We start from the raw sequence: 26,660 nt of genomic DNA, 5'->3' as shown, positions 1-26,660 counted from the left end.
CATTTGCGGTTACATACAGTCAACAAAACGAATAACTTTTTAAAATTTTTTGTCGTGTAATTTGTTTATTTTTGTATGTTTCCTTATTTCTCTTCATTATTTTTTTCTCATCGAATACGTACCACTTCAAAAGAATAGGTAATCGCTTCAGCACGAAATTCTTCGCCAATCCCCCAATGTGGGTATGAGCCATAACATGAGACCACCACCACCACCACCACCACCACCACCACCACCACCATCATCATCATCATCATCATCATCATCATCATCATCATCGAGAGGCCGGTGCGCGTTAAAGAAACAGCCTACATTTTACGTATTGGTTTTATGTCGCGATTTCCTGTTTGATTACGCGGAGTAGAGGTGCACTCACTCACATTACTTTGTCGGTTAACATTGCAGTACAATATAAGCCGTCTATTCGGCGAGAAACTTGAATACTTACATACCTACAACAAACACAGGTGGTGATAGAGAAAGCTTACATGTTAAAGCCTTTGCTGGCCACTGTCAATTACTATTCTCCGACGTCTTGGCCACTTTTGGCACAAACGCGTATAGAATCAGTGTATAAAAAAGAAGAAGACGCATTCGGTCGCAGCGTGAGTAAGAGCATTCCAACCCAAAACCGAATTATATACGCGCAATCGGTTTTATCACTGTGGTGTGGTATAAATTGTGGCAAGGAACTTACATTGGCCGTAGTTCTCTCGGGTTTCCGTGAAAGCCGTGCGTTGAGTTCGCATTTAATAGCAAGAGCACTTGTTAGGGTGTTTTTACCGCACATAAGAACCTTCCATTTTTAAATTATTAGAAATATGGGTCTCTGCAGCCCTAATTGTCAACATAGACCTCCAAACGTTCCTTCCTTTTTTGCTCCCTGAAATCCATGTCCATTCTTCAAGCCAAAATCTCATGATTGTGCCGTGTGCTGCAGCGGTCGCACTTTTCGGGCAGTCGCGAGCAACAGAGCTGTTCATTCGCTTTTGTATTTACCGTTCTTCTTGACGGTTTTGTTGCCCCGAATCGGTAAAACTTTCCGACAAGCCTACCGATTGTAGGAATTTCATACTGAGTGAGGAGCCCTAGATTGTTGCCAGATAACATAGTAACGTCCAATAATCACGTAAGTCCTGAAATGCACAAAATGGGGAATGTCTATGCCGCAGAGTGCTCATACGCAGTGTAAACGTAGTAACAGCTAGGCGAGTGGATTAGGTTTGAGCAAATCGTTATTTGTTTAAAGACAGTTATTGCTGGAAATTTTTTAACGCCGTGGATAGTGCAGGACATAAAAAGTGAGGCCCTCACTTGAATATAGCAGCATCAAAAATATATACATATCCTTTGGGAGATAAATATTATCAGATGAAGTGACATTCTTCCCCATACGGCCACCGACACCACGACGAGTTTTTCTTCAACAGTGAAGCTTTCTTTGTAAACAACCAAGTGCTCCCATTGTAGCTTCGGGCTACTTCCGCAGGGTGCCAAGTTTCCCTTTTATGAATGGCTCTGTTCGAACAGCTCAGACCGGGTGACCGTGGCGTTGCCAGCAGCCAGTGGGCCCCGCTCGCTGCGCAAGGGGTGACGGCCAATCTTCGGCAACAACTGGGCCCAGACCACGGTTAAAAAGCATCGGGTGCGTTCAGCCATTACGTTTGCGCCCGGTTCACATTTAAATCTATGCGCTGACCTCATGTGTTCGCCCCGCTGAGTCCGCATAATGGAGGAGCTCTCCGTGGTTGAGTCTTTGGTGTGCAACTATATTAACAAAGGACGCAAAATACCGCTCGCAGTGATAATTACCATGACTGCTTGAATCAAGAAGTCAGTGAACTTGGACAAAACCTCTAACAGCTGAGTTTTCTTGGCGAAGTTCTCTTCAATGTAGTGTTTCACGCACATTCAGTTGAATGTTCTTTCTCGAAGACAGCACTTTTCAGCACTATGACACTACTTTGCCGCACGATGACAGTACTTTTCCGAACGGCACCATGGTATTGACGCTCGCTCTGTCTTTCGCGCGGTCGAGGACTTGGGTGGTGAACGTTGTTTCGCTGCAGCAGCTCGCCTCGCACGTTTCGCTGCGCTAATCTCACTGGTCTCCTACTTCGTCGGCAATGAACTGGCGCGTACGACCTAGCTTTGCTGTCTAGCCTGACGATGCGACGCCAGCGATTCAACTTCAGACGATGAGGACTCCATAGTGCCTATCATAGCGCCACTCCTATCATACGCGATTTAGTGAATCGCCCGCCAGGCGGGGCCCAACGACGTGCACAGCCTCGAAGTTAGATGTTTATCACTGTCGTCCCTTGAAACGGTGGCGCAATGCGACGGTGGCGCAGTGATTAGCGAGTTGGGATACAGGGCGGTAGCAGTGGCGGAAGAGGGCAGAAGTCATTTTTTTTCTTCAGCTCGATCAAGATGGCTTAATTTGTGCGCCATTGTTCAGCCACGGCTTTTTTGCGAAGGCTTTCTGATGCCGGTGGGGTCGCAAAAGGAACCAAGTTATGCGCTCGCGTTAAAAGCACAGGTGTGGAACTACTTGGGCATGTAACTACTTAGGGGTTGTATCTGCGAAAACGCATGATACTGAGGAAGATGTTCCCGCAGCAATAAGGTCAATCGCTCTGTATGATGATTTTCCTTCGTTTTTTTTTCAGGTTATCATCATGGATCTCATCGGTATCATATACGCTCTGGGTGAGTGTAATACATTTGTATTATAAAACGCGGCGCATCACTTAACTAGAACTCGCATACAAACAAAATAAAGCGAGCGCAAAGCAGACAAATTAGAAAAATGGTGCATATCCATGGCCTTTTGCCTTGAATAACTCTTAATATTTTTGGTTGTGTGCTTATTTGCCTGCATCGTGCGAAGCTTAGCCGTCATATTCAAGTTGTATTCATAAGGAATTTCTCTGGCTACCTTCAGAAACACGTGATGCAGTGTTTTGATTTTCTTTTGTGTAGGTATTTTTTCCGAAATTATTAAGCTATAAAGAAGTGGTGTATGAAAAATAAGAAATATGTAACCTAGCGGTTACGAGCCTGAAATATAGCGTCGGCAAGACTACTTTCGAACAACAAAGCCCGCGTGGAGACCATTTCTATTATAAACCAAAAGATGCTTTAGCTAGGTGCTACCGAAGGGAGAACATTTCAATCTGTTATGCATTTAAAGTGAATTCACTGGATGAACAGGTGCAACTACGATTTTAAAAAAAACTGCTTTCGCTGAATGCACAGGCGTTTACACCGCGCGCCGCAATCAAAGCTGTAAAGTGACACACCGACCCCTTGGGGCTGCCTGTAGTCTTACTTCTTCTTTAAGCCAGACAGCAGTTTTTCAGTCCTCTTCAGAGCCTGCAAAAAACAGTTGGAAGGCTGCTTCAGGCAAATATTAAGGAAAGATATTTACCATGGGAAAACCTGAATACCTGGAAATGAACCACTTTTATTCGGCTTTCAGTAACCGATCTTTGGTAGATTCGCGGCGTTTAAGGGAAATAAAATGACTCGTCATCCTGGCCCTGCGAAATGGGATATCCATCAAAGCTCCTAAAAACCACCACAACTGCTGAGGGGTATATGAAATGCTTTATGGCTTTAGAGTAGAGTAGTATTGGTAATCTAGAGTAACCCTAGTAAAGGGAGTGATGCTAATTCTTACAGCACTTGCCGCCAATAGCGGTGGTGTAACAACATTGAAATCAGGTACTAGGCTGGCTCATTTATACGCGGCAAGGCTAGAGACGCCACTCCCCATGTCGCCCGCTGCCGTCATTGCGGCAGCTTGCGCAACAGTAATCGTTACCGGGAAACGTATGCAGGGAGCGCTACGTGCTTCGCATTCTTATTAGGAGTGCTTTATCATGAATTATGTGTTTCGGATACTCATTTTACGCTTATTCGTTATTGAAACATATGCTATGCGGTATGTTGAGTGCGTGATACGAAAGAATACATGCACTGTTCACTTCACTTTGCTTGAAGCCTCTGCCTTACGGTGGTTGAGCCACTACTTAGGGACCGGGCCACATTTTCGCTAACGAACGCGGACACCCCCCCCCCCCCCCCCCACACACACACACACGCAAACGCACACACACACACGATAATGCCGTCCGCCAAGAGGCTAACTACTTCGCTGTAAAAAAGGGTAGGATATGCCGACAGTTGGCAGCAGTCCCTGTGGCAGTTTTGATACTTTAAATCCCGCTATTTCGTTTAAACGCGTAAGCATTCTTTGGCGAGTACCCCAGCAACGTCTGTCCGTCCCGTGACGCCTTACATCTGCAGAACAAATGCATAAATGGCCAAGTTACCATATGTAATCAATCCATAAATAAAACAATTGAAAATTAATTGATAAGCACAAGAAACAAATGAATGAGTAAATAAACGCTTCTTGCAGGCTGGGCAAGCTTCACGTTGTGGGCCCCGCCACGCGTGCTCTGGGTGATTGGCTTCCAAAGGAGTGGCGTGAGGTCAGGATCCATCGCCGCGTTGCTGCAGGCGCATTACAAAGGCGCTGTACCCAAGAAGGGATGCTTCGCCATGATGCAGCAGTTCGCCGTGACGGGAATTCCATGGTTCGTCGAGATCCCCGCCGCCGGCTTGGTAGCGTTCGTCAGTTACACGGCACGGACTGCGTCTTAGAGGCTTCGCTGAGCCGATGAAGTGGATTGACGATCTTGGGTCCTTCCTGGCGATACGGAACCACGACAAGCATCAGGCAGTCGTGTACACGTTCCGCTTCTGATAAATTAAACTGAAAGCGGAGAAAAAGAGCATCCAGGGACTGCAACTTCTATATCCTTGCAATGGCTGTAAGTAACGCGCCAACTCGATTGTCAAATGCTGCCGTCCGGGTACATTATACGTTGGCACATTTCGTGAGTATCATTCTGTCCAAGGTCTGTTGGATGTTGGGCGTAACTGCTTTTTTAAGTAAATAGAGGATTTCCTGCTGTTGGAGGATAAAGTAATAGTATTCGCAAGTTCCAAAGCGTATACAAGTTGCGTGGTCACCGTTCAGCACGGCGAACTGAGATGACCGTGAAATGAACGTGGGGGATCTATAAGCAGTGTCAATTGTGCATTGTGATTGTGCAGTGTCGTGTTCGGCACTGCACAATCACAATACACAATTGGCACTGCTTATAGATCCCCCACGTTCATTTCACGGTCATATCTCAGTTCACCATGCTGACCACGTGCTGAAGGTGGGAGGGGGGGGGGGGGCAGGGGCTGCATCGAGCTCTCTCTTCTTTAAGGTACTCTCGTAACACACATGTTTTGACGGAAAGACACGCACTTTCTCAGCGAAACGACACCTTGGACCTTTAGACCCTTTAGACATAGCACGCAAGCAGCAGCAAACTTGGAACTGTGGACATTGACAAACATCAAAGCTGATAACGCAAACTTTTTCCGCAAATTTGCAGTTGCTCATTTCGCCTTCTTCAGGAAATCATCTTTATAAACTTGTTCGAAACAAGTACCCGGCCCTCTGGTATGCTTTTATCATCATGCGAGTTCAAACGGCAACTTAGGAGACAGATGAGTGAAATATTTCCGCGTACACAATTTAATTCTTTCGTAAAACTTGATACGACATTGGTAAAATCGTAAAAGAAAGCCCATGTTTGCAAACTTTGCGGAAAATTTCACAGAGTTCGCAGGTACGCTCGCTGTGCTTGATTTTTCTGTAATCAAATTTTCTCTTAGCTTCAGAGCGGCCACATTCAGCGACTACTTACGCCGGAACAAGCGGCTGAAAGCTGATTGCAGCTATGTCAATCATTGCTTAAAATAGTAATGGTATGTGCTTATTCAGAAACGCTACGCCCAGTATTTCACGAAAAACTTTGTAAGCAGCGCTATATCGCTATGTTTCCTTCTTTTTTTCAGTGTTTGTAAGTTTCGGCCTTACACATTACTCCTTTATGGACAGAACAATAGGCGAATTCTTGTGCATGTAGTCCACAGGAGCATGCTGGACTTTAGAACTAATCAGCAAATACTTGATTGAAAAACGACGCCTAATACTAAGCAACATTAATAAGAGAAGTGCGAGCCTTCGCATAAACGTCTAGCTCAGGATAAAGTTCATTCCTTAAACGTCACCATCCCAAAAAGTTTGATGCACCAGTTGATCTTCGCTGCAATAAACTTTGCAGCAAACAAAACAAAAAGGGAACAAAACCAAGCTTACAGCCGAAAAACGAGCGCCACAAATCAACCGCTAGTGACAAGGCAAAGATTGCAGTTACAAAAATACGACAATATTTAGAATCATGCAAAAAAATTCCCGTCGTATCGTCCTGGTTGAGAAACGAGCGACTGTTTTAGTGGCAGATCTCACAACTTGATACACACTGGCGGCGATTGAGGTTCTTGCTCGGCGATTGATCCGCAGTACGACGTACGCAACAGTGAAGGCACCCGTCGGTGTAATTTTGCCGCATGGAGGCCTGTCTAGTAGATTATCCCGATAGATTTTCGGCACCTAACCTTACGATGCCGATGGCCCGACAGACTCAACTAGTTAACCCACAAGTCCTGACAGAACATACCTGACGCTGACATATGTTAACTCAGGTGAACGTGCCTTCCTTCGAAACTTTCTGGGATTTCTCTGTTTCTTGAAGCTAGCAATAGGAACAAAAAACCGGTGTAATAGTGAACATATAGCTCACTGTGACAGCCCTTGCCCAGATTTCAGACACTCCGCTTATTTAAACGTCGCTAGCTGAAGGCCACGCAGTATGGTTGCCAAACGTTGAAGCGTGAAGTTAGAACACGTGCGATGATGCGGGCAGAGCTACCCAGATGCATGCACCCAAATTTTGGCGAGCGGCTTTGAGGGCACAATAAGGGGGGGGGGGGGGGGGGGGGGGGAGAATGGGGAGCGCGAAGTTTTCTTTGAAAAGGCTGGCAGCAATCAATCGTGCAACGTTCACAGTTGTGCTCAACCGTTTGCCGCCACTACAAGCCAATGCCGTAGAAATTTCCGTACATGGTTTCACGCACGAAAGGCAAGGAAAACTTTGTGACGCTCCCTGCGCGCCCATGCAAGGAGGTTCGGAAGAAAAGCTTATCTGCACTGATCCCTAACGGCAATTTCAGGCAGGACATTAAACGTAAGGCGACTCATGGTTGGAGTATGTTGCTAAGGTTACCGTCAGCATTTGCATGAATAGAACCATGTGAGCTCGCACTTTATTTTATTTTAGTTTATTTATCGACTTTTTCCTGATACAATTCAAGATACAGCAGCTGAAGGCGCAAAGTACCTGGCGAGGGTCTGTACCTGGAGTGTACGATTGCACGTCACGTAGCTTGATTCACGCTATGTTCAGAAAAGCAGTGTTACACAATATACGTTCATACATCGCCATTCTAATAACAAAGACAGCAAACAATAGCGCTGATTATATATATATATATATATATCACAAAACATGGAAACGAATTAGAATTCTTATATTTCAAGTGTTACAGTTCGCCTTAAAAGTACACCTCTTACTTCGCTTTCAAGAACGCCTTTCCAAGTGCATGATCGAAGTTGCCCAGCACGAAAGTGTTTGCATTGCATAGTTCATCGTGGGGCCCTGATTGTTGTAGGCCTTACTGGATAGCGAGATGTATTTTCGCCATTTTGTATATAAGGGTGCTTTGGATGTGCCATTTTGCATAACTTCTAATGGTGCGCCTGTTTCGCTGCAAACAATTATATTTCAGAAACAAAAGAAATGTAGGAAGGTGCTTTAGATCTCCGTGATAGTTTTTGTAACAAAGTAAAGTTTTGAAGGAAACAAGAAAATAATTCTTTTTCTTTCCTTGATGGTGGTGTTGGTGACATGACAGTCGAGAGGACAAAGCCAAACATTTATTCATAGACGCTGATTTTCGAGGGAATGCCCCGAAAAGATGCTTCATATTGACGTTCAGCTCTGAACAAGCGTACTGTGCAATGAAAAGAAGAAATCAGGGTAGAAAAGTAGTACCAGAACTAATAAATGCAAAGCTAGAATTCCATACATGTATAAAGATGAATATAATCACAAAGGAATAAGAGCCACGCGAATTTCAGCGGTAAGTCCACCGCAAGGAAAATGAAGCAAATTCGAAGAGAACAAAGAAAGGAGTAAAAATAAACTCCATTATAACTTGAAAAGGGTTGAGATACATTCGCAGTCTGAGTGTAAATTCCACAGAGAAAACTTAACTATCAATACAGTGCAGCTTTTCTTTTTTGTCGCACAGAAAATGATACGTGTGAGGCGTATCTACATTAGACCTAAATCTTTAGCCACGCTCTCGAAAGAAGAAGAAGAAGACGAAGAAGAGTATGATGATGATGATGATCATGATGGCAAGCGTCTTTCTTTTAAAAAAAAACGTAATTGCCCGAACCTCATAGGTGGCATCAATGTAAAATTTAGTCCCAATCACTGATTATATAAAACAGTTTTTTCTAGTCTTATTTCTACATCCTGGCTTGCTATTTTCTTTCCGCTCACGTTATTCTGCCTTCTAGAGTGGTAGATTTATGGCGAATTCACCAACTCGCACCGATGCGCACTGGGGGCGCCCCAATGCGCCGTTTCATCCAATCATCGTCACCCCAGGGCACCCCGACGAGTACAGGTGCGATTTGCCGAATTCACCGTTAAATTCAACAGCTGGCCATCTCATGAAGCCTGGCGGCTCTAACGCGTCTCGCGCTGATCGCGCGTCACGTGAGCGTGCACAGAGGAGAACGACGCCATCGGCCGCAGCGTAAGTGCAGCTTGCTTTCTTACCTCCGCGCACCGAATCTTCTAGAGCGAAGCGGAGGCCGATCGCGACGCAGTCCCACGATGCACTTCTCACGTCGAGCAATGGCAAGATAAATGTATTGAGATCGGCCGCACAATAACTCCTCGCGAAAAGCTTCGGTGGGATTGCGCGTACCCACCGTGCTCCTTGCCTGATGCGAACCTCTGTGCGAGACGCCTTTCTGTTAGAAGGGTTTATTCGAAGAGCCTATAAAAACGCCTGGAGACAATTTCATGTGTGAAGCTTGGAGATTGTCCAGAGACAGCGTTTGCAATTATGCCTCCCACGTTCTCCTCAACTAATCTCTACATATTTCCTGCAGGCGAACAACTTCAGAATCAAAATCGGTTTTATTTTGGTGATTAGAAAGATTGCAGAATGTTATACAGAAAGACGCCCCGAAGTGAAAGACCGCAATGGGACCTCCTTTACGAGCTAAACGTAACGGAACACAGATTCCAACAGTTATAATAAATCGTTAACAAGGAAGAAGTACAGGTATTAGCATGAATAGCACAATTGAAGAATTAACTGTGCATAAGTAAGACTTTGCAGATGAGAATGAAACGACTAGATACCTCGCCCGATCGATGCAGCTTTCGATCTCCCTCTCTCTCTCTCTCATATATATATATATATATATTTGTAGTCAGTGCCATTCAACCGCCTGTGCCCTCAATAAGACTTGGCCACAGCCTTCAGGGCAGTTTTCCTTCAGCGTGCTGGCTGCCGCGGCGGGTTGCGTGCATCACCGCTAGGCCTAAGTTCAAACCGAGTATTTATTACGCAATAAAATTACCTTTATCGCCAGAACAAATAGATTTATTACGAAGAGGGTTAAGTTACACAGCGCTCAGATGCAGTCAGGGCGAAAGAATTTTATTGAGCCGTCACGTCCCACCCTTAAAACATTCATTAGGGGAAGTGATCATGCATGGAGGAAGTGCTCATACGTCACAGTTTGTATCCCTCTCAACCTAAAAACAGCTTTAACTGAAGGAAGTTACGTATGCACCTAATTATTTTATTTTACGGAGGTGATGTGTGGGCGGAGGTTAATGGCACAATAACTGTCAAATGTGTCATTAGTAGCCCTAATGAACATTTGATGCATTCTCATCTCCTACAGATTGTAAGCGTTACCGCGCGGTGTTATAAATTGAAGCTTTCTTTGTGACCATGTCCCGAACTTTGTCTTGTCGAGTAGCTTAACACAGGGAAGCACTTATTTAACAAATTGGCTTATACAGCCATCTGTAGCCCCCCCCCCCCCCCCCCCCACAGGTGCACATGTGACAAGTTTTGCTCTCTACAGCATTATCCAATGAAACAAGCCTAAATATCCTTGCTGTAACAGGCATACACCTTCAAGCATGTAGTTCCTTCGTTAACCCCTAAATTGTTTGATTAAATTGATCACAAGTGACCTTATATAGCTTTCTTTATTTTATGGCTTACTCGCAAACTTTACGGCGTCCAAAACGCTTATAAAGCCTTTTGTAGTAATTTGATCCATGTTTAAACATGAAAACGTCCTTTTTAGTTCTTCACTGTGCAATATATGTACTTGTCATTGACACAATCGGTAAAGTTAAACACGAGGTAAAAATGCGTAGTAAGCGTTCGATTCCGAAAAGCGTGGTCTTCGAACGCTGAAAAAGTGCTCCCATCTATGTAGCGGAAAACAAAGAACCCGGTGAACGCGCCCCTTCAGTGCTGCCATTTATGTTGCAGAATACGAAGACTGAATCAACGCTGCTGAAACGTTTTGACATTGTATAGTAAAGCAAAAACGAGCGAAACAGCCACTGCTTTTAAACGATGGTACTGCAGCCTTCTGTGCAGTAGAAGAAAAACGATGTGGACGGCGCTGAGTTCGTCGAAATCGCTTTAAAAGCGGGGTTATTGCCGCTGACACTTACGTCGTTAAAGCGAATATCTATTTACTTTCCTCCTCGAGATTTGGTGCACGTGCTCGACCGGCTTTTCGTCCAGCAGGGGGGTTCAATCCCTGAGACAGTGTAGTAGTAAAGTTGGCCGATCCCGGAGACAATGTAATGAAGACAGCCAATCGTGGAGACTATGCAATCTGCAGCCACGATCCTTACGTGGATCGCGTGGTGGGGCTATTCGTGCCTTGCCGTCCTGCTGGACAGGCACGTATGCACGCGGTGTACACAGCGAATAGTTACGTACGCGTTACCGTAAAGCCAAGGGACACAAAACTACGATAGGACAAGGACTTGCCTCGCGCGTACTTAGAAATGAAACAATCTTGCATGCCTCTGCGCCATCATCTGTGCAAGTGAAATCATGTGTGTCGTTGCATAGCATTTAATTGAAACGTTTCAATCCAAGTTTCCAGCCCCGCTTAACGATGACTACGACAACTGTCCTTAATCTGCCGCAATTTTTTCACCATTGTTAGCCGGTGCGGGGCGACCGAGAGGAGGCCATAGGTTCCTGCAATTGGCACCGGCATTCCACCCCCCACCACCGCATCCCCCAAGGAACGCGCCAGCACTCGCAAGTCACGGCTGATTCCGATACGATCTGGTGAGGTGCCACGCAGGGTCTACGCTGACCTGCTCCAGTATCCGCTGGTGAACACTGGCGATTCAGTAACGTACTGAAAAAAAAAATCGGCAGCTTGTTACACTCCTGCAGCACGTGAAGGCGCAAGGCTGCTGCACACGTGGTAATGCATTAAAGCGCCGCTCACCTGATCCGGCCATCTTAAGCTCACAAGCGCAATGCACAAAATGCACGCTACCGATCGTGTGTGCTAAGTATTACGTCTATACGCGACGCGGAAAGAGCCTAAATTTCAAATCAAGCGCCGTTTGCCCTTCTCCTCTTGGGTGCCGTGCTCCCAGCCGGAGAGTCGACAAGTATAGCACAAGTGCGCCTACCTACATGGCAGTACTGTGACGTCGCTCACGGTGGCACGTGAGTTTGAGAATTATTCAATGCAACAGCAGTTATTTGTCTGATCTGTTGCTTCAATAGAGGAAATAAAGTTTAGAGGAACAATAAAACCTACAAACGGAATGCCCTGCGTGTCTTTGTTTTACTTAGTACCATAGCAAGAGAGATGTACTTTAGGTTCATCTGCTCGATCCCACGTCCTGCTTTCGCGCGCGCAGAGAGCGAAACTACGTGTGCCATTTTCTATCGTGTACCAGCGCGCGACGATGCTCTGTCGTGTGCTTGCATCTGCTTCAGTGTTCGTCTAGCACTGATTCATACCGCTACTCAGTTGTTCGCGTGCAGAGCCCGCTAAATTGCGCGCTTCGCGAAATGAAACAACCAACCGCGCGATAGACTGTCAGCGGAAGTGCGCCACGCAGGAAGACAGCCAGAAAAAAGAAGATGGGGCCCATGATACATGCGTTACGCAGTCATCCAGCTCTCGTATGGGAGAACGCGGGGAAGGAATTTCACTCGCGGATTCTGGACGGAGCCAAGTGGAGACAGCGTTATGTCGGCGGTGACGCTTGCCTCCTGAAATCATGGGTTCGCGGCACCGAAATGTTTCCGTCTCTGATAACAATGAACGAATGTGAACTATTATTGTGGAAGAACGATGCCTAGAGGACACGAACAACTTCCAGCGTATAACCAAAATATGCAAGGTGACCTGACCAGCGGCCCTTTAAGTTATCTGATCGAAGGGTTCGGATTTCTAGCAAGACTTAACGAGCGGCAGTGTGAAGCGAACGCATTGATCTGCAGGTCGATTTCCTCAACGACACATGCGAGCGCCTAATGCACTATGTAGACGTAATCCGGAATTTTTAAAGAAGTGTGGGCAAAAAGGCTTCTTGGTATAGCACATTATTAGCAACAAATTTGAGCACACCAACATAAATCCGCAGAGCTCTAGAAGAACGAGGAGGTTAATCTCGTATGCTGGCCTACCAGAGAATAAAACACACCCAAATTTCAATATGGGCCGAACATACATACGATAAATCGTAATGAGAGTGTCCCTGCGTAGCCGTGAGCGTCGCAGTGACCAAGTTCTAAACTTTATTTCATTCATTCTTTTGTCCTTTCTTCCTTAGTCTTTTTTCGTTCCTTTCTTTGTTTCGTTATTCCTTTTTTTGTTCTTTCGCGTGTTGTTGCTTACTTTCGTCCCTTCTTTTGTTCCTTCTTTTTCTTCGTTTATCCATTCGACTTGATGATATTCTTTGAACCACTCGACTAGACACCGCCTTTTTTGGATATGAGTCATTGCAACGAGCCAGTTGAGGCTCTCGCTTTAATAAGCTAGTGTGTGCAGGATTTTCTCCCAACAGTGTAAAGACTGCGTGCGCGGGTGGTTGTGCCGATTAATTTTCACCAGACACATTCGTCATTCATATGGCCCAACGTCACTCGTATTCTAAATGAACGATCTAGCGTGTATGTTTCTTAAGGCAACTACACTTAGTTGAACTTGATCTCATAAGTAAGGCACGTTTCAACGTATAGAACCGTAGCGCGTCCAGTCTTAACATATTGGCTCACTAGCATTACGCACAATAAACAATGATGGAAGCCGAAAACACGAACTGCTGTCAAAGTGGCACAAGGCGGTGACGGCTTCCAGAGCTCGGCTTCATCCACAGTATTTCTGTCGTGTAAATATAAGCTGCTGGGTTTGTTTAACAATACATTCCTATTGCTTTTCTTTAAGTCACAAGCGTTGCGGAGAAAAATATTAATCAATTAGGTAATCAAACAAAAACTTGCAATCCACCCTACTTTTACTTACTTATTTGAGACTAAGAAGCAATATGGGTGTACTGTGCTGTTAGATTATCAGCTTCAAGGCACGCATATTTCGTAAACTCCTGTTTATCACTTTTCTGACCTGAACGTAAAAGAACACAGCTGTTCATACAAAATGCGTGTCTTTCTTTTCTCGTAAATCACGCGCGTAAATCAGTAAAGCTGAATAATTTAATACAGGGAAGAGAATAATCGTGTTGCTCATATTGGCACTCATACGGAAATTACTGGATTTTTTTTTAGATTCATCTGCATCACAGGACTTCCAGGAACGAATTCGATTGTCGCCTTCCGCAGAAACTCCGCAGCATCAGTCAACAAGCTACCTCACCTGAACCGGCTGTAGACGCGCCTTCCGGTGCGTGGGAATTCATTAATTCATTCATTCAATAGCCTCAACGTTTCCAGTAGAAAATGTAGTCGGTATAAGAGCCCAGTTTTTTTTACAACACCAAACCATCCCACCAACCTCGTCAATTTTACATAACGTTCTTGAGAAACATGTATACAGCTTCTAAAGCCTAATTACCTGCAATTGAGTGGACGAAGGTAGACGGACATTTCTGTTCGTTGTACTTCTTTATAGAAAAAAAGAGCAAAAAAGAAGAGGAATGAAGAAAGGAAACTCGACAGCAAATTAGTCCCGAAAAATGAAAAATAAATGTGAGAGACAGCTGCAGACAAAAAATTGCTGGCCACTGAGTCAGTAATTGCCCCTACGTTGTCCTTGTCTTGTTTGCTGGGGCGGCTTTTTGATTTTATATGTATATACAGTATATGTATTGTATGTAGGCACTTGTAGGTTGAGTACACACGTTCTAACACCTGTTCTAACGACAATTTCATGGTGCAATTTTCATTTCTTTCGCCAGGTACGCATTAAGCACAACACCTTACCGTTTCACGTAGTCCCTGATGAAGGCCGGACCCCGGCCGAAATATAGGACCCAAAGCATATTTTTTTTTCATACGTGAGTCCGCAACGTACAGGTTCCTGCTTAAAAACCGGATTCCGGCAGACACGCACCTTGTTATTGGCCTATATATATAGGGCAATAACAAGGTGCGTGTCTGCCGGAATCCTGTAGTTAAGCAGAAACTATTTGTGTGTGTGCGTGCGTGTTTGTGTGTGCGTGTGTGTGTGTGTGTGTGTGTTTGTGTGTGTGTGTGTGTGTTTGTGTGTGTGTGTGTGTGTTTGTGTGTGTGTGTGCGTGTGTGTGTGCGTGTGTGTGCGTGCGCTGAGTACGTCATCTTGTACAACTGTCTGTCTCGCCGACGCCGGGTACATCTTCAATTGTCTTTTCGTGACAGAACTAACTGGTGGAGCTCCGGGGCACGGTTCATCCGATGCCACAAACCTTTCCTGGTAGCAGGAGTACCAGCCCTACACTAGTGGACAGCCCTGTTCACCGGGCCAGCAGGAGAATCCGAGGATTGCCTCCGGAGCTTGATCATCTCTCCGCAACAATATACACGCCCCAACGGACCAGTATGGAAGGGACATCGACGTCTATATCGTCTCTATCGACCATTATGCAAAGTACGGCTACAACGGCAACTCAGTATCTGCTGCAGAATCTCCTAGTTCCGAAAGTGTTCCACAGGGATATCTTCGAGGATGTAGAAGACTGGTTAGCCCAGTTTGAGCGCGTTGCCGAGATAAACGAATGGAGCGACGCGGCGAAGATGAGAAACGTCTAGTTCAGCTTGGAGGACGGTGATCGCACTTGATACGAGAACCGAGAAGGGCTCCTCAAATCGTGGCTCGAGTTCCGCCGTGCCTTGCTGGAGACGTACACCAATGCTGATCGCCGCGAACAAGCCGAGCGGGCGCTCCAATCCCGCGTTCATCTGCCAAATGAGAGCGTGACGTCGTAGGTAGAGGATATAACGCGCCTCGTCCTTCAGGTGGACCGTACCATGTCAGACGAAAAGAAGCTGCGCCATCTAATGCAGGGAGTTAAAGAACAGCTATTTGCCGGCCTGGTTCGAAGCCCGCCGAAGACCGTGGCTGAATTCTTAACCGAAGCCAACACGATGGAAAAGATTCTGCACCAGCGCTCAGCTTTCTATGAAGGGCAAATGAACGCTACTTCACCTTTGGACCCGCGCTCAGCTACATATGACAGGCACGCGAATGCTGCTTCACTGACGGACGTGGTGTCCTTTGGAAACCTGGACGTTCTCCGAGACGTTATCCGCTCTGTGGCGCGTGATGAGCTTCAACGGCTCAGTTGCCAGCGTCACCCCACGCTGGGTTCCATTTCTTCCCTCGTGAGAAGTGAAGTGCAGCAAGCGATCCAAGGTCCCGTTCCAAACAGCAATGCGCCGCCTATGACAGCACAGTTGCAGTGGCCATCGTATGCGGAAGTTTTGGGGTGAGTCCCTGTCCGCGCTCCAACCCATTTCATCCCCGCCACGTCTTACGCCGCGTCATACGTCCCGACGCTCCCATCAGTGCAACCGATCCAACGTATGGAGGATCGGCGCCCGCTCGAAAGGAAATCTGACGACTGGCGCAGCCCCGACAGAAGGCCTCTGTGCTGCTACTGGGGAGAAGCCGGTCACGTATACCGCGAGTGCCCATACCACCGCCTCGGACTGCAAGGTTTTGCCACGGATTCAACAAGGCCCAGATATGGCGAAAGGCCCAGGGCGATTGAAGAATACCTGAACCAGCAGAGTATGCCACTGTTCCCGCGGCGGCAGTCGCGCTCGCCGTCCCCCAGGCGATCTTCCCCAGCTCGTAGAAGCCCTCCAATGGCAGCGCAGGGACGATCGCCAAGCCCTCGCGGGGAAAACTAAGAACAGCGACCTTCCGGGGCGTGGCGACTGATAATCGCTCTTCCGAAGACCTCCCATCGACGCGAGCATGGCATATTCAGCACGATTCAGCGACGACAGCAGCCGAACTCAGCGACAGACTCTCGCTAGACATACCTGTTGTGTTCGACGGCCGCCACGTTAGCGCGTTATTGGACACGGGTGCCGACTACTAAATCTTGTGCGGAAAACTAGTGATGGAACTTAGAAAAGTTATCACGCCTTGGTCTGAAACGCAAATTTGTGCTGTTGGCGGGCATATCGTAACACCGTTTGGCATGGGCACGGTCAGAGTACAAATTCGTGTGTGTACATTTCTAGCCAGCTGCCTTATACTCCGCGATTCTTCTCGGGACCTAATCTTGGGCGTCGACTTTCTGCGAGAGTATGGTGCAATTATAGACCTCCGGGAGCGCACAGTGACTTTTTCGACAGAAAGAGCAGCGAACAGCCGCGGCAATTGCCGACGTAACGCGCTTCGGGTTTACGCCATCAGTGTAACTGTACCACCACGCGCAAGTGTCCTGGTAGCAGTCGTATGCGACGATCTGCGTGAAGGCGAAGCTATTGCAGAGGGCAATTCCTCCCTTATGCTGACTCACGGTGTACGTGCAGCCCGCAGTCTCATTATGCTTCGAGGTGGACATTCTGCGCTCCTCGGGACGAACTTAAGCCAGGAACATCGTGACAAGAAAGCAGTACGCCGCTTTCTCGGTCTGTGGGCGTAATATCGTCGCTTCATCGCTAATTTCTCACGGATCGCCGAACCACTCATACGCCTCACGTGAGAAGACACACCCTTCGTTTGGACGGATGAGCTGGACGCAGCTTTCACCGAGTTACGGCAGCGCCTGCAGGAATCACCTGTCCTCGCTCACTTTGACGAGGACGCTGACAGCGAGGTGCATACCGACGCAAGCAACATCGGTCTTGGCGCTGTACTCGTTCAACAACAGGAAGGCATCGAGCGAGTAATTGCTTACGCCAGTCGCACCCTATCACGCGCCGACATCAACTACTCCACTTCCGAGAGTGTCTAGTGGTTGTGTGGGCCATCATGAAATTTCAGCCTTACCTCTACGGTCGCCCTTTAAAGCTGGTGACAGACCACTATTCCTTGTGTTGGGTAGCCAACTTACGAGACCCGTCAGGGCGACTTGCTCGATGGAGCCTCCGTATTCAGGAGTTCGATGTTACCATCGTCTACAAATCGGGCCGCAAACACGAAGATGCGGACAAGTTGTCGCGCGCTCCCGTCAAAACTTGCGATAAGGACATGAACAAAGACGGCGCATTCCTCGGGGCCCTAACCGCATCTGACCTGATCACACGGCAGCGCGAGGACGCCCAAATACGCCCTCTCATTGGTCACCTAGAAAGCAGGAGTGTTACAATCCCACGACACATTTCTCGCAGTCTCTCGACCTTCTGCCTCCGAAAGGGTGTCCCCTACAAGAAAAACTCGAGTGCCAGCGACAAAGAGTATCTATTAGTCGTACCTGCCACCCTCCGTGATGACATACTCCTAGCCTGCCATGATGAGCCCCCGTCTGGACACTTGGGATTTTCACGGACTCTTGCAAGAGTACGCCAGACGTACTACTGGCCCGGACTTTCTACTGCGGTGAAGCGTTACGTGCAAAGCTGTCGTGAGTGTCAACGCAGGAAATCGCCGGCTTTGAAGCTCGGGGGGTTGCTCCAACCCATCGCACCATCTAGCGCGCCGTTTGATCAAATCGGCATGGATCTTCTGGGACCCTTTCCCTTGTCAGCCAGCGGAAACAAGTGGATTATAGTCGCCACATACTATATAACACGCTACGCCGAGACGAAAGCTGTACAACGTGCCACGGCCTACGAAGTTGCCCAGTTCTTTATCGATTATGTCAGACATGGTTCTCAGAAATGGTGCCCCATCACATGTCATTAGCGACAGAGGAACTTCTTTTACAGCCCAACTGATAGAGGATATATTCGAGCTGAGCTGCACGTAGCATCGCAAGGCCACGGCCTATCATCCGCAGACCAACGGACTGACGGAACGGCTAAACAAAACCATTGCTGACATGCTGTCTATGTGTGTAGACGTCCAGCATAAAACATGGGATCAAGTCCTTCCGTACGTTACATTTGCGTACAACACCGCCATTCAGGAAACAACACGATTCACACCGTTCTGTCTTGTCTACGGGCGCGAGGTCCAGACCACGCTAGACGCAATGCTCCCGCATGACAACGGCACGTCACTTACTTCCGACGCCGAGCAACTTACTCAACACGCAGCGGAAGCTCGTCAACTCGCGCGCATACACATCGCGAAGCGGCAGAGTACAGACGCACGACGCTACAACCTTCAACATTAGCAACCTTCGACATTGGCAAGTCGAGTACCAGCCAGGTGACCAAGTCTGGTTGTGGACTCCGATCCGTCTCCAGGGGTTGTCTGAGAAGCTGCTTAGTAGATACTTTGGACCCTACAAAGTGATACGCCGCGTTAGTGAACTATGAGGTCATTCCCGACGGTGCCGCGTCGCCTCGACGTCGGCAGCACTACTCAGAAATAGTGCATGTTATTCGCCTCAAACCGTATTTCGCGCGTTAAGGCGGCGCCAACTCAATCTCATACGACTTCCACACTTCCACTTAGTTTAGTAAACATCGGGTCGCTGCTTTTCTTTTGGCGGGGGAATAATACCACTAGGTGACAGGTGCCAGCGCTGAGAAAGAATTGACTGAAACGGGGGGGGGGGGGGGGGGGGGGACGCTCGGCAAGAGGTGGGCGCTGAAGAAGAAGTAGAGGCTGAGGACACCGGCTTGACTTTTGTGTATGCCATCATGTACAACTGTCTGTCTCGCCGACGCCGGGTACATCTTCAATTGTCTTTGCGTGAGAATAATATATATATGTATATATATATATATATATATTGGTAACTGTTTCTCGCTTTATCCGTGTCTGCCTTTGGTAACGTTTACCAACATGCCCAATATATATATGTACTGCAGTTTGTTTCTGACATCTCGAGTTCATTAAGGTCAGCTGGATCTTCAACCCAGCGCTGTATCCCAGTGGCACGGCGTTGCGCTGCCGAGCTCAAGGTTACATCCAGGCCGCGGCGGCCGCATTTTGGTAGGCACGAAATGCAACAACACTCATATGCTTAGATTACGGTGCACGTCTAAAAACCCCAGCTGTTGAGAATTAATCCAGAGTCCGCCATTATACGGCGTACCTTATAATCCCATATGGTTTCGGCACGTAAAACATTTTTTTTTTCATGTCTGCACTCATCATGTGTACGCCTACATACACATCGCGTCGGCTTTGACGCAACAGATGCTGCGCTTATAACAATAGCTGCCGCTTTCTCGAAGGAGATTCGGCGCGCATAAAAAGTCGCGAATATGTGTTGAACCACGCAAGACACCGCGTTATCAAATTGTTGACTTTTCCGACGTGAGGTCACTGTTACAATGGAGCCTAAGTTTGGCCTTGGTTATTTCGCGAGTACATATGCAGAACTGCGTGACAAAAGTACTAACAAATAAGGGACATGTAGAACAGGGTGGGCGCAGTCTGTTGCCGCTTTGGGGACAACGCGGAAGACTATTGGCTGCAATGGCAATTATACGGTGTTACGGATGAGCGTTGACTTGGCAATGATAAGTTGCATGCGTTGAGTTTGGCTACAGCCTAACCGTATTACTGTCGCATTCTGTGTGCATGTCACTAACACAGCGACAAGCATGAAGACTGCAGGTTCTTGAAGGATACAAAACGAACAAAGCGCTTAACATTTTGGTCGAGTTATCGCGAATACATGCAAGTGCTGATACAATATTAATGATAAATAAGGCAGGGCATGTCGCTTCGATAGAGAATATGATTGAAACACTGTACAGGAGTGTACCTGCGCAGACTTCGAGTTGTTGGCCGCAGATGCAGCAGGCACTAACCACTTTCTTTACTGTCGGTTGTCATCCTTGTTCCTGGGGTATAGCGGTAGAATAGCCCTGATTTAAGCCTGAAGATTTTTATTGCTTAGGCCATATTTTTTTGCGTAATATTACGTTTGACTGTGACTAGCGCTTTTTTTGCATATGAGGTACCATTTCCCGCCGCTTTTTTACAGGTAACCGCAATGCTTACCCTCATCAGATTGATCATTGGTGTGCGTGAGTAAATCTTTATGCTTTATTATACTCAGACACACAAAATAATTATTAAATGAATCAATATACGAATCTTTTACAAACTGATTAATTACTTTATTCTAGCATTTCACTGACAGACTAACGTTGACTCAGGGATGTACGTCGGTAACGGTGGATCAGGGGATATTTGGTAGTATGGGTGAACGGAACAATGTATGTACGGACGGGTATGGACCCATATGCATACTATCAGTCTTGCGTAGACAGGTCGCGTACCACGTGCAATGTGTCTATCGATGGTCAGTGCCGAGTGCCATCGCAGTACTGCCGTGCGCCGCGAGGCACCTGAGAGATCAAAAGGGCCACCCCTGAAAAGTGTATTGTCTGCAACGACGCCCCGCTTCCCAACGGCATAGATATAGTTTCCTCATAAGCGTACTTTTCGCAGTTGTCGGCTATGTCAGCACAATGCTCACACCGTGGCTACTCAACAAGGCTGGCTTCGGGAAGACAGGCGTGAAGCCAGCGACGTTGGCCGCCCATCTCCAGGCGCGCCACAAGGGTGTCATACCGAGGAACGGGTACTTCGCAGCGCTACAGCAGTGGGGCATGGCGGGCCCGCCGGCAGTCTACACCTTCATGATCTTCGTCGTCATGGCGTACACGGCCTACTCTCTTGTGTAGGGAGCTCAGCTGAAGAGCTGGCATCATCCAAGGGCCCTTTCGTTCCCGGGCCGGGGCTGCAGCACCCTACACATTGTCACCTGGGTGCCCTTCAAGCCGTGCAAATTGAAACTCGGGCAGAATAAATCTAAGAGGCAACCCAATCGTGCGACGCGATGCTCTTTGCTTTGAAGTGGATGATTGCACTCAGCCGAGATCAAGACCATCGAATGAGATGTAAAGGACTCTGGGGAATTGCCATGTGCGCTCATCTATACCAAGCATCGATGGTGGCGGCACCAGCGCAAATTGGCCCTGCGCTGCAGTTAAGATAAAGCGACCCTTCTTACCGGTATCTCGGCGCCGAAGCAGTCTTTTGCAAAATTTTAATCTCATTTCATTGTACGATATTATTTCAATATACACATATTAGGGTGCATGAATGGGTCAGCCAAAAGGAAGGAGAGGTGGTGGGGGGCTGTTCACATTCTTTTTTTCTTTGTCACTGCACGAATTGCATGGTTCCGATTGTCACATTAAGCGATGAAGTTTTCGAACAAGTGCTGAAGGCGTTCTTACCTTATGTCGGAAAACTATGATTGAAGTGTTATGAGCCTCCGCTTTCCTAAGGCTTGTAACGTTTTTTACAGCTCTATTGTAACGGACGCCCGAAGGGGCTTCTATACACATTCCAGTTCTTTCGTTGTTATTAGTTCCATGTTGCATTTTTTGTAATTTTGCCCGGAGGCACGGACCAAGCTAGAAATGCTCATGCTTGAAAGAAAAAAACGTTAAGCCGGAGGATAAAAGCTGATGCTCATTTTTGGACAAAACCCGAACTTGCGTGACAGAACGACCTCCTCGTGAATAAAGAACTACCACAAGAGAGAAAATAATGATGTTCTACTTCGCAGATATCCGAAAAATCTATGAATCGACTATGCATGATGATGAAAACGTTTTATTTAAAGAAAAAAAGGGAGAGGGGAGTTAGGAGAAGGGTGGTCGGATTCCTATTCCGGAATTCCGTTGGCTAAGGCCGCCGCCCTAGCTCTTTCCACGAGGGCTCGCTGGTCCTTGAGGGTTGAGCTGGACAGGGCTGCCTCCCATCCTTCCCACGTTGGCTGTTTTATACTTTCTAAGAGACTATTAGCCTGGCAGGCCCATACCATATGGTACAAATCTGCTTTCTGCCCGCAGAATTTACACTCGACCGAAAAAGATTGTGGCTCAATAGCATGTAGCTTCACTGGGTTATTAAATGACAGGATTTGTAACCTTCGTAAATGGCATTCTTCTGATTTGTCTAATCCCTTAACTGGGCCCGGGTATTTTCGTCGCGATAAGCGCAAGTGTTGTAATACGTCTGCATAAGTTATTAATGGAACTGGGAAGTCCGAGTCTTCGGGGAGAGAGGAGGAGGGACCCCGGGGGAGAAAAGCTCGGGCGGCAGCGTGCGCACGCTCGTTTCCCTCTACACCCTCATGACCTGGCACCCAGATCAGCTCTTTGCGCGAAGCGAAGACCCCAGATTGTTTGAGGATCCTGCAAGCTAGCGGTGCAATTAGGCCCCGCGTGTGATGTACCTTTCTTGTGCCCCCGCAATACAGCCAAGTCAATACAGCCCTGTTATTTTAAATATTTCTTGTTGATTTCGACCAGGGCTAGCTCAGAGGATGAATATTTTTTGTTAGCGTTAATAACAAGTTAAGTGAAGCATTTGGGATGATGTCCAACGTACTTAAGCAGAGTTACAGTTACAGGCACTATGAAGAATGCTACAGATAACAGGTACAGTTATGTAGAACATTGCTCCGGGCAATAGTGGTTATTTCAATGGAACATAGTTCCACGTATTTATTATGTAACGTTAAAAAATAGAACGCCGTTACCAACATATTGTAGTATGTGTAACGTCGTTCCATTTATGTATCTACAAAGGAGGAGGATGAAAAAAATGTCCGGCGATTACCATACTCACACGCCCAAATTGTTAACTCCCTTGTTATCATTATTATTTTAGGCACCTAATTAAACTGCCCGATTCTTGGCCAATCCCCCACTGTGGGTATGTGCCACGGCCACTAAGGACAACAACAACAACAACAACAACAACAACAACCATACTCCCTAATGCGAAATTTGAGCGCAGCTGTATACGTGTTTTCATTTCGCGTTATATCGAGGGCAAAGAATTTGTGGCAAATCACCGCACCGACTGGCAGTGGGCCAGTGCCGTCAGCGCCTTCATGGAGGGAGGGGAAGTATGAGACCACTGGCCATAATGAGCGGCATGGGGAGCCGGCTGTGGAAGAAGACGAACGCCGAGGTACGCCGACGGCTCAACCCAGGAACTGGCGCCTCAAGGCCGTACCTTGCCATACCACGGCCGAACCACACGCACCGGTGAGCGAGAGCTCGCGCTATCGCGCCTCACGCATGCGCAGATGGTGCAGGACAGGTCGCGCGCGTCGAAGCGCGGCGCAAGGGCAGATATCTTCTCCAGACAAATATCGGTGCTTTGGCTGCGCCATAAAAAAATATGAAACGGTGTCTGTATACGAAGGCGAAAATGTGAGCCAAATGGATGCGCTCGTCTTGTAGGTTCAAACCGCCGTTCCTCTCGAGGCGCGGCAAACGCAACCGCATGCGCGCGAGCTTTCACGCGCCGGCGAGCGTATGTGTAGTTTGGCCTTAAGAGCTACGCTCTACAACTTTTATTCCGCGCCATATTAAGATGGAATGCCAATTGGCGGAAGGGCACTCGTGGTCAGGTGAGGAGAATGCCTTGATATCTAGCAAAATATTTCCTCAAATGCACACCTCTCCTCTCAGAATGCCTCTGATGTGCAAGAAGACAACGACGAAGGCGCGAGCAGCGGCACGAGCGCAAGGCCGTCTGTGACATGCTTCCGGCTTCGCAATCACTTCCGGCGCATGCAAATGGCTAAATCATGACCTCCGAAATCATATTTACTTATCCAGTGAGAGAGGCGCCCCTGGGGCGTGTATTTTCACAGCACCTATTACTAAACTCAAATAACGCGCGATTTAGCCCAGTAGCTAGCGCGCCCATGCCTGGAGTGCCCGTAGCTGCGGGGATGTGTCTTGAAATAGCAATGGCGGTGAAAGCTTCTTTGGTTACCCTCAGTGCGTTTTGCTTAAGTTCGTATGCAACACCTGATCTGTCGCAGCACCTTAAATGTGCGAGTAAACCTGATAATGACAGTTTCAAGTGAGACAATGGCGAAAAATTCTCGCATTTCAATTTCATAAATCAAAGTTTGGTTAAATGTTTCTGAGAAGGCCAATTCGCAAGAATTTATGCTTAAATGTACATAACGTCTCTCTCTCTCTCTCGCTGCAACACCCCAACTGCTAACCTCTATAGCAAAGTCCTTGTACATTATGCGTTGTTTCACTTGCAGGTGCGTACGCTTTCTTAGGACACCGGAACCTCGTTCCTTGTAGCTTGCTGTCGAGCGTTGCCAAACGGTAGGCGACCGAGGTTGACATGGAAGGCATGAGCCACGCACCCTGTTTAATTGGTTTTTAGCGGAAGGAGAGTCGTAACATTATGTTCATGTGGGTATTTTAACGTGATTATAATTTTATTACGCAGAACCTGGATGCAAAACAACGCATTACAAAGTGCGGAGTAGTATATTAGAGCACCAGTCAGTGTATACCAACCATGTTAGAGGAGTGTAACATGCTGCCGAATTTCTCTTTTCATCCACACTATGGCGAGAGGAAGGAGGTTTGCCTGATGACGACACGATAACGACGGCTGTTCCTGTTGCTCCCTCAGCACACGTGCCACCTTTATATCCAGCGTGAGGTCCCGGCCAAAAATTAAGCGGTTTGCAGAAAATGGCTACAAAAGAGTTTAGAGAGTAAAAACTGCCTTAGTGGAGAAAGGCATGTTATTGCACGGTGTTCAAAGTGGAACGGTCATCATACTGTAGTGAATCAAAACAAAGATTTTAAAAATTATATTCCTCATCAACTCGACGTCATCGCAGTCGTTATCATTCCATAATCAGGCCACCATCTAATCCGCAGCTTCGCTTTCTTTATAGAGTAAAGTGCACGACCGCTTTTTGCGTTAAAGCTACTGTGTTGTAGAGCGATTCGGAGACTGAGGCCGCACTGCGATCCTATTAGAGGGATGCAGGACTCCTGGCCGCACAGCCGTATACATGCTCAGCTGTCCAAGTTACCGGGCGGTATGCTGAAGCCGTGCTCCCAGCGACTCGTACCGGCCGTCACTTCGCTGTGCCTCGTCACGGGGGTCATTGCCCCTTGCTCCGGAAATCTGGAGCCCCTACTCGATCAGCACCGTGAATTCAGCGAGTTTGCGGGCAAAGAAAACAAGGTCAGAAACTGAGGATGAAGAACCTTGTACGCGTGTCGGCTCAAGAACAACTTGTCCGAGATCGTGTGTTAACGTGATATCAAAAAGTACGTTAATATTATGACTACGTTGTGGCCCAGGCTGAAGGCGCCATCAGTCTACTCAGGGCAAATTAAAACCACCTACAAGAATAATCTTACTGTTTAAATGTTTATTCGTACAAAACCGTAATTCATGCAAACATTCATGAGGGGCGTCAAGAGGTCTGTAAGTTGCGAATAGAACAAGGGCATAATCCCAAAGACATACTTTAATACACAAACATTCCAACGTAGGCATTATTTCTAAAACGACAGCTTCTATCTGACTTAATTAGGACCGCCACACCTCCTCCTCCAGAAGACCTCTAGAAACGCGATAAACATTATAGCAGAGAGGAAAGATGTCTTGGTCGCAAATATCCTTGCCAAGCCAAGTTTCCGCAGTAACAGTAATGTGTCGGTCGTGTTGAAGCAACAGTATTTCTGGGGAATCTGTTTTTTTTTACAATACTTCTAGCATTAACATTAATTAATCGTATATGCTTATTCCGTGAAGGCTCATTGATTCACGATTGTGTTTGCAGAGGGCGACTATCTGCAACATGTGCCCATTTGTTCTGCGACTCGTCCCAAACGAGAACATGCTTGTCTATATTGAGCTTGTTCTGCACCAGTGTGAACGTCTTTCCTTTAAGTTTATCGTTTTTTGCACTTTCCCACAGAAGCTTGCGCTTCTTTGAGGTAGATCGCGAGTAGAAATTTTGGATGAAAATTCTAGTTCCTTGAGGTTTTTCCATTTTGTAGTATTTTTTTTTCTTTTCATTAAGATTCTGAAAATACAGAATATACGGCCGCTTGTCACCTTGCCTTCCTAATCTGTGAATATGACCGTCAGAATCATACTGCAGATTCAATTTTTCATTAAATATACCCTTAACAATATTATCTTTGAGCGTATTTTCAGTCTCCTTCAGAATTTCAGGTATCCCATGAATGATGAGATT

At 47.1% G+C, this 26,660-nt stretch overlaps 1 long non-coding RNA gene across 3 annotated transcripts; it reads left to right on the top strand.

Annotated features, from left to right (window-relative positions):
• The first annotated feature begins 471 nt into the window (after window positions 1–471).
• LOC135903760 (uncharacterized) lies at window positions 472–21,422 on the top strand. 3 transcript variants are annotated; one of them, XR_010564922.2, is made up of 9 exons: window positions 472–605; window positions 1,531–1,645; window positions 2,673–2,712; window positions 4,430–4,844; window positions 8,652–8,802; window positions 11,270–11,397; window positions 13,861–13,975; window positions 20,574–20,616; window positions 21,044–21,422. It is a non-coding gene; the product is annotated as an uncharacterized lncRNA (long non-coding RNA). The 3 variants fall into 3 exon arrangements; XR_010564924.1 differs by having other exon boundaries at window positions 592–609; XR_010564923.1 differs by lacking the exon at window positions 472–605 and adding an exon at window positions 714–732.
• The last annotated feature ends 5,238 nt before the right edge of the window (window positions 21,423–26,660 follow it).

The sequence above is a fragment of the Dermacentor albipictus genome, chromosome 4 (genome assembly GCF_038994185.2).
Source record: "Dermacentor albipictus isolate Rhodes 1998 colony chromosome 4, USDA_Dalb.pri_finalv2, whole genome shotgun sequence".
Lineage (NCBI taxonomy): Eukaryota > Metazoa > Arthropoda > Arachnida > Ixodida > Ixodidae > Dermacentor > Dermacentor albipictus.
Note: the sequence above shows the minus strand (reverse complement) of the source record. Positions and strands in the feature narration are given on the sequence as shown.